This window comes from Sus scrofa, chromosome 12 (assembly GCF_054392235.1).
Source record: "Sus scrofa isolate SSC_HxYL_T2T_F1_AM1 chromosome 12, Sscrofa_HxYL_maternal_Yorkshire_Landrace_v2.0, whole genome shotgun sequence".
Lineage (NCBI taxonomy): Eukaryota > Metazoa > Chordata > Mammalia > Artiodactyla > Suidae > Sus > Sus scrofa.
This window is the reverse complement of record NC_139394.1, coordinates 42,110,751-42,122,891: the sequence shown is the minus strand read 5'-3', so window position 1 is coordinate 42,122,891 and position 12,141 is coordinate 42,110,751. Positions and strand designations below refer to the sequence as shown.

Sequence of the window (12,141 nt, the reverse complement as noted above, 5' to 3'; positions counted from 1 at the left end):
TAAAGTGGAATTTAACTTTCAAGACAATTAATCTGTAACTAAAGAATTACCTTTTCTGTAATCATTCACTCAATATTTCCCCAAGGAGTTTCTGTCCTAGTTATGCACAAAAATTTTATTACCTTTTCCATTACTTTACCCTGTGACTTCATGGCAGTGGTTATTAAGTCGTCAGGAAACAAAGTAATTACTAATAGGATTCATTCTGAGAAGGCTTTTTTACAAATAAAATTTTACTAGTATTTTTTTCTTATGACTTTTTAGGGACACACCCACAGCATATGGAGGTTCCCAGGCTAGGGGTCGAATCGGAGCTGCAGATGCCAGCCTACACCACAGCTACAGCAAAGCCAAACCCTAGCTGTGTCTGCAACCTACACCCCAGCTCACAGTCATGCCAGATCCTTAACCCACTGAGCAAGGCCAGGGATCAAACCCACGTCCTCATGGATACTAGTCGGGTTTGTTACAGCTGAGCCACAACAAGAACTACAACTGATGAAAGTTGTTTCTGGGATATTTTCTCCCAGAAACAGAAACAGACTGTTACTAAAGTGAACAACGGAGTTCCCGTCATGGCTCAGTGGTTAATGAATCCGACTAGGAACCATGAGATTGTAGGTTCGATCCCTAGCCTTGCTCAGTGGGTTAAGGATCCGGTGTTGCTGTGAGCTGTGGTGTAGGATGCAGACGTGGCTCAGATCCCGCATTGCTGTGGCTCTGGTGTAGGCCGGTGGCTACAGCTCTGATTAGACCCCTAGCCTGGCAACTTCCATATGCCATGGGAGCAGCCCTCAAAATGGCAAAAAGACAAAAAAAAAAAAAAAAAAAAAAAAAGGGGGCGGGGGAACAAGGAGTTCCCTCGTGGCCTAGTGGTTAAGGATCTGGTGTTGTCACTGAGGTGGCACGGATTCAATCTCTGGTCTAGGAATTTCCACATCCCATGGTCACGGCCAAAATAAATAAAAATAGGAGTTCCCGTTGTGGCACAGCAGAAACAAATCCAACTAGGAACCATGAGGTTGTGGGTTCGATCCCTGGCCTCGCTCAGTGGGTTAAGGATCCGGTGTTGCCGTGAGCTGTGGTGTGGGTCGAAGACGAGGTTCAGATCCCGAGTTGCTGTGGCGGGTGGCACAGGCCGGCAACAAGAGCTCTGATTAGACCCCTACCCTGGGGACCTCCATATGCCTTGGGTGCAGCCCTTAAAAAGACAAAAAGGCAAAAAAAAAAAAAAGAAAGAAAGAAAGTGAACAAGAACCTCAAGCCCACTTTTTTTTTTTTTTGGCCATGCCCATAGCATACAGAAGTTCCCGGGCCAGGGATAAACCCATACCAAAAAGCAGTAGCCAGAGCAGTGACAACACCAGATCCTTAACCCACTGAGCCACCAGGGAACTTCTCAAGCCCACTTTTTAAAAGAAACCCATATACCCCAAAGAACCATATAAACCAACAGGCAATAAACAAACAAATCAACATATAAAAAGAAAATGCAAAGGTCGACATTAAGTAAAAATTCCACCTAACCAAGTTCACTGTTTCATAAAACACAATTTCATCCTTCCAACTGCAAGAAAAACACAATCTTTAGAGAAGATAAAGCATCTCATACTGTATTGAAGTACTGGATAATGTTCCACTTGCTTTTTATTTAATGTAAATTTTTTCTAATTTCTCAGAATTATATAAACACTAGATTTCATTCCAATATATAGGGTTTTTGTTTAATGTTCTTGAAATCAAGGGAAAAATAAGTTTTATTATTAATAAGAAATCCTGGTATAAAAATCTAAAGGAACTTCACTACTGCAGAAAAAATCTTTTCACCATAAGGCCTTGGTTCAAAAGCAACAAGTTGTAGGGCCATTATAAAAGGGGGTGAGGAGGCCATGGGAAAAATATATTTTAAGCTAAGGTCTTAGTTAGAAAACAAAAGTAAAACTAAACAAACTGTTAAAACCAAGAACTGAATCTGACCATCAAAAAATAAACATAAAAGAGGTCTAAGAGTTTCTTTTCCCTACTGTACACAATAAGCACTTCATAATTGCCAGCAATTTCCTGATAACCATACATGATTTTATAAACAACCTCAAGATGGCAACATTTTGAGGTTTTATTACATAAGAGCAAAAGTACACAAACAACTTTCCAAACAACCAAAGCAGAACAAAATTATTTAAAATAAGGAAGTCTAGATTACATATGATGCAATGCAGGTATCTCTGAGGATAGACAAGTTTCTGAAGCAAGACTATATGAAGGAATAGTAAGAACAGAATTTATGAAGCAAAATATGAGTTATTACACACATTCAAATTCTTTTTTTTTTTTTTTCTTTTAGCTACACCCACAGCATGCGGAAGTTCCCAGGCCAGGGACCTGAACTGCTGCAATGACAACATCAGATCCTTAACCTGCTATGCCACAAGGAACTCCTATTCAAATTTTTTTTTAAAGATATATTTAAAAATAAGAATACACCAGCCAGAATGGCCATCATCAAAAAGTCTACAAACAATAAATGCTGGAGAGGGTGTGGAGAAAAGGAAACCCCATTGCACTGTTGGTGGGAATGTAAATTGGTGCAACGACTGTAGAAAACAATACGGCGATTCCTTAGAAAACTAAAAATAGAATTACCATTTGATCTGGCAATCCCACTCCTGGACAGCTATCCAGAAAAAACCATGACTTGAAAAGAAACATGTACTCCAATGTTCATTGCAGCACTACATACAATAGCCAAGACATGGAAACCACCTGAATGTCCATCAACAGAGGAGTGGATAAAGAAGATGTGGTACATAAACACAATGGAATATTACTCTGCCATTAAGAGGGAAGAAATAATGGCATTTGCAGCAACATGGATGGATCTAGAAATTATCATGCTAAGTGAAGTTAGTCAGTGAGACACCAACATCATATGCTATTACTTACATGTGGAATCTAAAAAAATGATACAACGAACTTCTTTGCAGAACAGATACTGACTCAGACTTTGAAAAACTTAAGGTTTCCAAATGAGACAGGTTGGGGGGGATGGGCTGGGGGTGTGGGATGGAAATGCTATAAAACACGTTGTGATGATCACTGTACAACTATAAATGCAGTAAAATTCATTGAGTATAAATAATAAAAATTAAAAATAAAAATAAGAATAGAAATGATTCCCTGGCTCATACTGGATTAGGCGCTTAGCAGCCTTAAAACAAACAAACAAAAATTTAGATACTTCAACCACACTCAAGAATAAATTTCAGGAGTTCCCGTTGTGACTCAATGGGATTAATGATGTCTCTGTAACAAAAGGACACAGGTCTGATCCCTGACCTAGCACAGTAGGTTAATGATCTGGTGTTGCCTCAGCTGTGGCATAGGTTGCAACCTCAGCTTGGATCTCATCTCAGGCCCAGAAACTCCAAATGCCCCAGGACAGCCATGAGGGGGAGGGGGAAATACAATAAATTTCAGGTGAATTTTTTAAAGTTCAGTACTAAAAATATAAAGTCATAAATTAAAATAGATTATTTTTGCTAGAGTAAAATCTGAAACTTCAAAATTGATACAAAATACAACAGACTGCAGATTTGACTATATACAAATTTCAAACTCATGCACATTAAAAACAATAGCAAAAAAAAATCAATAAACTGTAAGCCAACTGGAGAAAATATTTGTAGCAAATTTTTTAGACAGTTAAAACTTGGGGCATTTATTATAAAGAGTTCTACAAATTGGTTTTTTTCAAGTTTTAAGAACTTAAAATGTTGATAAGAACAAAAGACAAAAAGACAATGAAAAAACACAACTACTGGAGTTCCTGTTGTGGTGCAGCAGTAATGAACCAGACTAGAATCCAGGAGGACATGGGTTCAATCCCTGTCCTCCATCAGTGGGTTAAAGATCCTGCATTGTCATGAGCTATGGTGTAGGTTACAGACGAGGCTCAGATCTGGCATTGCTTTGGCACAGACCAGCAGCTGTAGCTCTGATTCAACCCCTAGCCTGAGAACCTCCATATGCCGCAGGTGTGGCCCTAAAAATACAGGGAAAAAAAAAAAAGTGGAGAAAGGCTCTACCTTGACAATCCAAAAGATACAAACAGGAGTTTCCTTGGGGCTCAACGGTTAATGAACCCAACTAGGATCCGTGAGGATGCAGATTAGATCCCTAGCCTTGCTCAATGGGTTAAGGATCCGGTGTTGCTGTCAGCTGTGGCAGAGGTCGCAGATCCCATATTGCTGTGGCTGTGCTGTAGGCCGGCGGCTGCAGCTCTGATTCGTCCCCTAGCTGGAAACCTCCATATGCCCCAGATTTGGCCCTAAAAAGCAAAAAAAAAAAAAGTAAAACAAGCTGCCATTTTATATTACTCATCAAATAATTTTATTTGGCAAATTATAATATCAAACTCTGATAAATGTTTAGTAAAATCAACACTCATAGACAACTTTCAGAAAATGATTCCAGTCAAAAGATGTTATTTCTGGAATTCTACTCTAAGGAAGTAATCCTAAAAATGGAGGAATCTTAAATGAATGTTTACCTCAGCAAAATGTAATAAGTGAAAAGTTGGAAGAAACTTAAATAGCCAGTAATAATGCAAGAGTAAATTATGGGCAATCCAGGCAATGTAATATCAAGTAAAAAGAAAAATTATAATTATGAAAATAAAATAATTTGAAAAAATAGGATATGTACTATGCGATAAAAACAGAGTTCTGATTAAAGAACACTGGACTGAAATACATTTAATTTCACTCCCTTCTTAAAGCCCACTAAAACTCAAAAAAAGGATTGTTTTCTTTTCTTGTTGTTGTTTTTGGCTGCATCGTGCAGTGGTTTGATGTGGGATCTCAGTTCCCAGACCAGGGATTGAACACTGGCCCCATTGGTAAAAACGCTGAATCCAAATCACTAGACCACAAGGGAACTCCCTGTTTTCTTCTTTAAATGCATAAACCCAAATAGAAAAAAAAAATCAGGATAAGACATAAAACTAAGAAAACTCGGGAAGCTGTAAAGCAGCTTAAAGGACTCAGTAGATGTAATAAAGCTGAATCTCTAAGCTGACCAGAGAAGGCGAGCTTTTTATATGGCAGAATGCCATGAAGCCTCAGAATTAGTTGGACCAGGGTACTTCTAGGTGTAGGAGGGTAGGAGTAATGAAGGCAGTTATGCTATTGGCTCAAAGTTATTTAAGAAACAGTGATATTCCAGAGATCTCCAACACTGTTCCACACAGCCTGGCCACCAAGCCTCCCAACCATAGCAAAAGATCAGAAGTTTACTGTCTAGAAGATAGAAAACACTTTTCTGGACACCAGACATAAATGGATTAAACACATGAATGGGAATGTAGACATTCCCCTCTTCCATCTCTAAGTTTCCAGTGTCTGGCAGTCAGACTTTACCCTCCAGACAGAAGACCTGAATGGACTTCTCTGAGTAAAGACCTAAATATACTGACTTGGAGGTGAGGGTGGAGGGGTTCCACAATGAAAATGCTCAGTAACAAGCCCCACTAACACAGATTTCTTTTTTTTTTTTTTTTTTTTTTTTTTGTCTTTTCAGGGCCACACCTGTGGCATATGAACGTTCCCAGGCTGGGGGGTCAAAGCCAGGGATCAAACCTGCATCCTCATGAATGTTAGTCAGAATCGTTTCCACTGCGCCACGATGGGAACTCCAACATAGAACTTCTAATCAGCATTATGAGCAGAGAAACAAGATGATTAGGCATTTGTGAAATGCCTCTAATATAAAAGAAACAAAATAACAGGAAAAAATTTTTGAGGAAACAGTCTGCAGTGGGGGAAAAATTCTTAAAAACATACCATAAATATCCTCAAAGAGAAAAGATATGAAAAATTGAGAAAAAAGAACAAGCTATTATAACAAAATTCATAGAAAAAAAAAAGGCTCTTAAGGACATATAGATGGCCGACGCTCACAAGTAAAGGTGTTCGGGAGTTCCTGTTGAGGCTCAGAGGTGACGAACCCGACTAGTATCCATGCGGATTCGGGTTTGATCTCTGGCCTTGCTCAGTGTATCGGGGATCCGTCGTTGCTGTGAGCCGTAGGTTGCTGATTCAGCTTGGACCCCACACTGCTGTGGCTGTGGTAAAGGCCGGCAGCTGTGGCTCCAATTCAACCTCTACTTTGGAAACTTCCATATGCTGTGGGTGTGGCCCTTAAAAAAGACAACAAAAAAAGAAAATCTAAGAGAGGAAATCATCTGAGATAATATTTTTAATTTCCCCGAACTGAAGGACATCAGCCTTCAGGTTAAAGGAGCCCATTTTGTAGCAGTAAATAGGTGAAAAGAGAGCCATACTAAAGGATATCGCTGTGAAATTTCCTAACATCGTAGATAAAGATCCTATAAGCAGGGAGCTCCCGTTGCGGCGCAGTGGAAACAAATCCAACTAGGAACCATGAGGTTGTGGGTTCCATCCCTGGCCTTGATCAGTGAGTTAGGGATCCGGGGCTGCCGTGAGCTGTGGTGTAGGTTGCAGACAAAGCTCAGATCCCATGCTGCTGTGGCTGTGGTGCAGGCCAGCAGCTGTACCTCCAATTCAACCCCTAGCCTGGGAACCTCCATATGCCTCGGGGGTGGCTCTAAAAAGACCCTATAAGCAGAAATAAATACAACAGTCTAAGACTTAGAGTGGCACTGGATATCTCAAGAACAAATGGGAAAAATAAAACAGGCTAAAAATCAAACAATACTTTTTCAAAATTCTGAAGAAAAATGATTTCTAACTTAGCCTTCTAACCCAGACAAATTTTCAGCCAAATATAAGGACATATTTAAGACACTTTCAGACTTATAAATTTCTTTCTTTCTCTCTTTCTTTTTGGCCACACCCACAGCATATGGAAGTTCCTGGGCCAGGGACTGAACCTGCACCACAGCAGTGGCCCAAGCCAAAGCACTGACACACCACCAGATCCTTAACCTGCTGCGCCAACAGGAAACTCCCAGATTTAGAAATTTCAATAATTTACCTCACATAAACTCGTGCTCAAAATGTTCCTGGAGAAAACCAAAACAAGAAAAAATCCAGAAAGCAGAGGATGTGGGATAGAAGTAACAAAGCTCTAGTATCAAAGAGAACCCCCAGGATAAGGGTAAAGGGAGTTCCCAGGATCATAACTCTGTCCCAGACTCAAAGAGTAACCTGTCTAGTTTGAAGCCAGTCTGAAGGCTACATGAAAACATTAGAAGAAACATCTGATATCTTGAGTGGTGAGTATAGGGTTGAATTAGTGTTAAATACTAAACAAACACAAATAAAACCACAATTATTAGCCCTAGGGAAAACAGAAACTGTGCTAGAAAAGTAATCACCGGTCACCATAACTTCAGCTGTGAATCTTATGTACGTGGTCATAAAGTAAAGACTACGTATTTATCTAACCAAAATTACCACATTACTATAGTGGTAGAGTAAAGTAACAGGGAGAGGGGAAGGGGAAGTGGCTACGGTGGAAAGGGGGAAAACAGCTAAATTCGCGTGCTCAGAAGTAGGAAGTCAAAAGAGAATGTCTAGAATATACAACTGTCTCTTCAGAGAGGAGAAAATACCAAGGAAGATAAGGCAACTGTCTGTTATTCAACAAAACTTATACAAACTATTTAATACTTTATATGCATGTATGACACCAATAAAAACAGACATCTCAGAAAAAACTAAAGGATACAAAACTACTTGTGTTATGATTAAAACAATAAAACACACTGATTCGAAAAAAGCATAAAAGCAAATGACTAGCTGTGGGGTGACAGGATCATTAATGGGATTCTCTCCCTTTTCCAATCTTGCAGTAAAACTGTTGTACTGCTTTTACAATTTTTAAACAAATTTTATAGACATGCTATTGGTTATCAGATGACATTCTTGTCTTTGTTTACAATATTCCCTCCTTCTCTGTGGATACTACCCTGCTTTTTACAACGCCACCTGACTATCTAATCCTCCTTTTGACTTGGTTAAAACATCACCTCCTGTTTACTTTCAGCCCCAAATTACTCTTTCTTCCGTTACCCTGCTTCATCACATAAGAATAATAAGCTCCTGGAGTTTCTGCTGTGGCTCACCGGTAACAAATCTGACTAATATCCATGAGGTCTTGGTTTCAATTCCTGGCTCTGCTCAGTGGGTTAAGGATCCAGGATTACCACAAGCTGTGGAGTAAGGCACAAATGTGGCTTGGATCTGGCATGGCTGTGGCTGTAGGCCTGCAGCTGCAGCGCAGATTCGACCCTTAGCCTAGGAACTTCCATATGCCAAAGGTGCAGCCCTAAAAAGGAAAAAAGGGGTGGGAGGGAATATAATTTCTTCCTATTAAATTTCATCTTTCTACTTTAATTTTTTTTTTAAGGCCACACACAAAGCATATGGAGGTTCCAAGGCTAGGGGTCAAATCGGAGCTGTAGCTGCCAGCCTATGCCATGGCCACAGCAACACCAGATCCTAGCCGCATCTGAGACTACACCACAGCTCACAGCAATTCTGGATCCTTAACCCACTGAGCAGAGCCAGGGATTGAGCCTGCATTCTCATGGATGCTAGTCAGATTCATTTCCACTGAGCCACGATGGAAACTCCTACTTTAACATTTTTAAAATAAGCTACCTACATGAGAAAAAGAACACACACACATATATACAGCAGTAATTGGCACAACACTGTAAATCAACTACACTTTAACAATAAAAAATTAAAAATAAAATAATCTACCTTTAACTTTTCTATATAAATTGGGTTGGCAAAGTGTTATTCAAATCTGTAATAGGAACTTATTTAGATTACCTTAAGGATAAACTCCAAATGTCTTAAATTCTTCATAAGCTAATAAAAGAAACATCTATCAGACAATTCTCTAAACTCTGATGTTGAAGAGAATGTACTGTATTTTTTAGAAAATTTTTTTCAATTACATCGATCAACAAGTCCTAGAGCCTTAACCTGATCAGATACTGTCAACAAAAACACTTTTAATGGTGATGCCAAACAGCCTCAATTTTTCTGCAGCACAAAAAACTTTTAAAAAGCTGTTAAAAGGCAAAGGAAATAAATTAAAAGAGCTGTTGAAAGCTTCATAAAATACAAATATATTTTCATAAAACAAGTGGTTGGTAAACACACAAAAAGCATTTACATATTAACCTGAAAAATTACTTTAATTCTGCTGAAAAACCAAAAGAAATGGAACTCCTTATTATAGCTAAATAAGAAACAAACACAGGTCATTCATGAGGTGGCTTAACACATGATCACATGATGCTGACCCTTTTTTTTGGTAATAAGAAAAATAGTTGTAAAAATACAATTTTAATTGCATTTTAAAGAGACAATAAAAATCACCTTCAAACTCACAATACAGTGATAACCTGTTAATCTCTTAATGCTTTGCAATACATTTTTCAAATTTGTATTTCTTTACATGTACATAATCATTACAAAAATGAGGAGTTCCCACTGCGGTACAATTGGATCCACAGCATCTTGGAGGCAGTGGGACACAGGTTTGATTCCTGGCCCAGCACAGTGGATTAAGGATCCAGTGTTGTTCTAGCTGTGGATTGGGTTGCAACTATGGCTCAGATCATATGACTGGGGGGACAGGTTTAGGGCAAAAAAAAACAAAAAAATGAGATCACACATTATATTATTTCATATCTTTTTCACTGTACCATAGGGTGAATAGCATTCCATGTTAACATAATTTATTTTACTAACCAACTGATGGACATTTAGGCCATTCATAATTTTTTAAAATTATAAACAATGTAAAATAAATAATCTGGATACTAAATCTTTTCTGTGAAGAAACACTATCTTTGGCATTCTCGTCGTGGCTCAGAGGTTAGCGAACCCAACTAGCATACATGAGGATTCGGGTTCGATCCCTGGCCTTGTTCAGTGGGTTAAGGGTCAGGCATTGCTGTGAGCTGTGGTGTAGGTCGCAGACACGGCTTGGATCCTGCATTGCTATGGCTGTGGTGTAGGCCAGCAGCTGGAGCTCCAATTGGATCCCTATCCTGGGAACCTCCATATGCCACGGGTGCAACCCTAAAAGAAAGACCAAAAATAAAAATAAAAATAAAATTAAAACAGTAAGCTCACAGAATTTTTTAAGTATAAGATAAAAACTGAGGTTATATAGGTAAGCCTCACATCCTTTTCTCTACAAAGCATATACATACTCCTTCCTTTCTTGAGAAATCAAACCCTCACCAAAACATGTATTTCATGAACAATACAGACACTAAAACTATTCTTCCTAATCTAAAGGCAGTCCTTGCTTTTCATGCTTACCATACTTAAGAATTTCAGCTACTAGTTTAGCTGAATAACACAAGTCCTCCCCAAAACATAGCTGAAATTTCAGTCACCACATTAACTATAAATAAATGCATAAAGTACAAACTCAACTCCTATCTCTTCAGTGCATAAATCTCTACGTAAACAAATCCCTAGGTAACCAAAGATGCACATCCTGATCAGTGACCAATAACGTCACTTCTTTAAAAGTCTGTCTGGTGTGGTACTGGTACCAAAACACACAGACCAAGGGAACAGAACAGAGAACCCAGAAATAAACCCAGACATCTGTGGTCAATTAATCTTCGACAGAGGAGGCAAGAATATAAAATGGGAAAAAGACTCTCTCCAACAAGTGGTGCTGGGAAAACTGGACGGCCGCATGCAAATCAGTAAGACTGAAACACACCCTCACACCAGGCACAAAAATAAACTCAAAATGGCTTAAAGACTTAAACGTAAGACAAGACACCATCAAACTCCTGGAAGACAACACAGGCAAAACATTCTCTGATATCAACCCTACAAATGTTTTCTCGGGTCAGTCTCCCAAAGCAACAGAAATAAAAGCAAAAATAAACCAGTGGGACCTAATCAAACTGACAAGCTTTTGCACAGTAAAGGAAACCATAAAAAAAAAAAAAAAAAAAAAAAAAAGATAACTTACAGAATGGGAGAATATAGTTTCAAACGATGCAACTGACAAGAGCTTAATCTCTAAAATATACAACTTAAACTACTCAACAGCAAAAAAACCCAATTGAAAAATAGCAAAAGACCTGAATAGACATTTCTCCAAAGATGTACAGATGGCCAACAAGCACATGAAAAAATGCTCAACATCCCTGATTATTAGAGAAATGCAAGACAAAACTACTATAAGGTACCACCTCACACCAGTCAGAATGGCCATCATTAATAAGTCCACAAATAGCAAATGCTGGAGAGGGTGTGGAGAAAAGGGAACCCTCCTGCACTGCTGGTGGGAATGTAAATTGGTACAATCACTATGGGAAACAGTATGAAGGTAACTTAGAAAACTCTACATAGAACGATCATATGACCCAGCAATCCCACTCTTGAGCATACATAGGGAAAAAAACTTTCCTTGAAAAAGACACATGCACCCTCATGTTCATTGCAGCACTATTCACAATAGCCAAGACATGGAAACAACCATCACATGTCCATCAATAGATGATTGGATTAAGATGTGGCATACATACACAATGGAATACTACTCAGCCATAAAAAAGAACAAAATAATGCCGTCTGCAGCAACATGGATGGAACTAGAGACTCTCATACTGAGTGAAATAAGTCAGAAAGAGAAAGACAAATACCATATGATTTCACTTATACCTGGAATCTAATATATGGCATAAATGAACCTTCCCACAGAAAAGAAAATCATAGACATGGAGAACAGACTTGTGGTTGCCAAGGGGGATGGGGAGGAAGTGGGAGGGAATGGGAATTTGGGGTTAATAGATGCAAACTATTGCCTTTGGAATGGATAAGCAATGGGATCCTGCTTATAGCACTGGGAACTATGTCTGGTCACTTGTGATGGAGCATGACAATGTGAGAAAAAAGAATATACATGTATGTGTGACTGGGTCACCTCGCTGTGTAGCAAAAAATTGAGAGAACACTGTAAATCAGCTATAATGGAAAAAATAAAAATCATTATCAAAAAAAAAAATAAATAAATAAATGTCTGTATTTGATCATTCAGCATCTGTTATTTAGTTCTCATGTAGACAGCAAAGGTATAGTTATGTGATAAATCCACGTATTTCAT

The 12,141-nt window shown here is 38.7% G+C and overlaps 1 protein-coding gene and 1 long non-coding RNA gene across 7 annotated transcripts in view; one reads left to right on the top strand and one right to left on the bottom strand.

The window, feature by feature from the left end:
* The window catches only part of USP32 (ubiquitin specific peptidase 32), a 250,342-nt gene that overhangs the window by 186,452 nt on the left and 51,749 nt on the right, over window positions 1-12,141 (bottom strand). The window lies entirely within an intron of this gene.
* LOC146398225 (uncharacterized) lies at window positions 2,323-6,223 on the top strand. The gene is made up of 2 exons (XR_014821362.1): window positions 2,323-4,034; window positions 4,320-6,223. It is a non-coding gene; the product is annotated as an uncharacterized LOC146398225 (long non-coding RNA).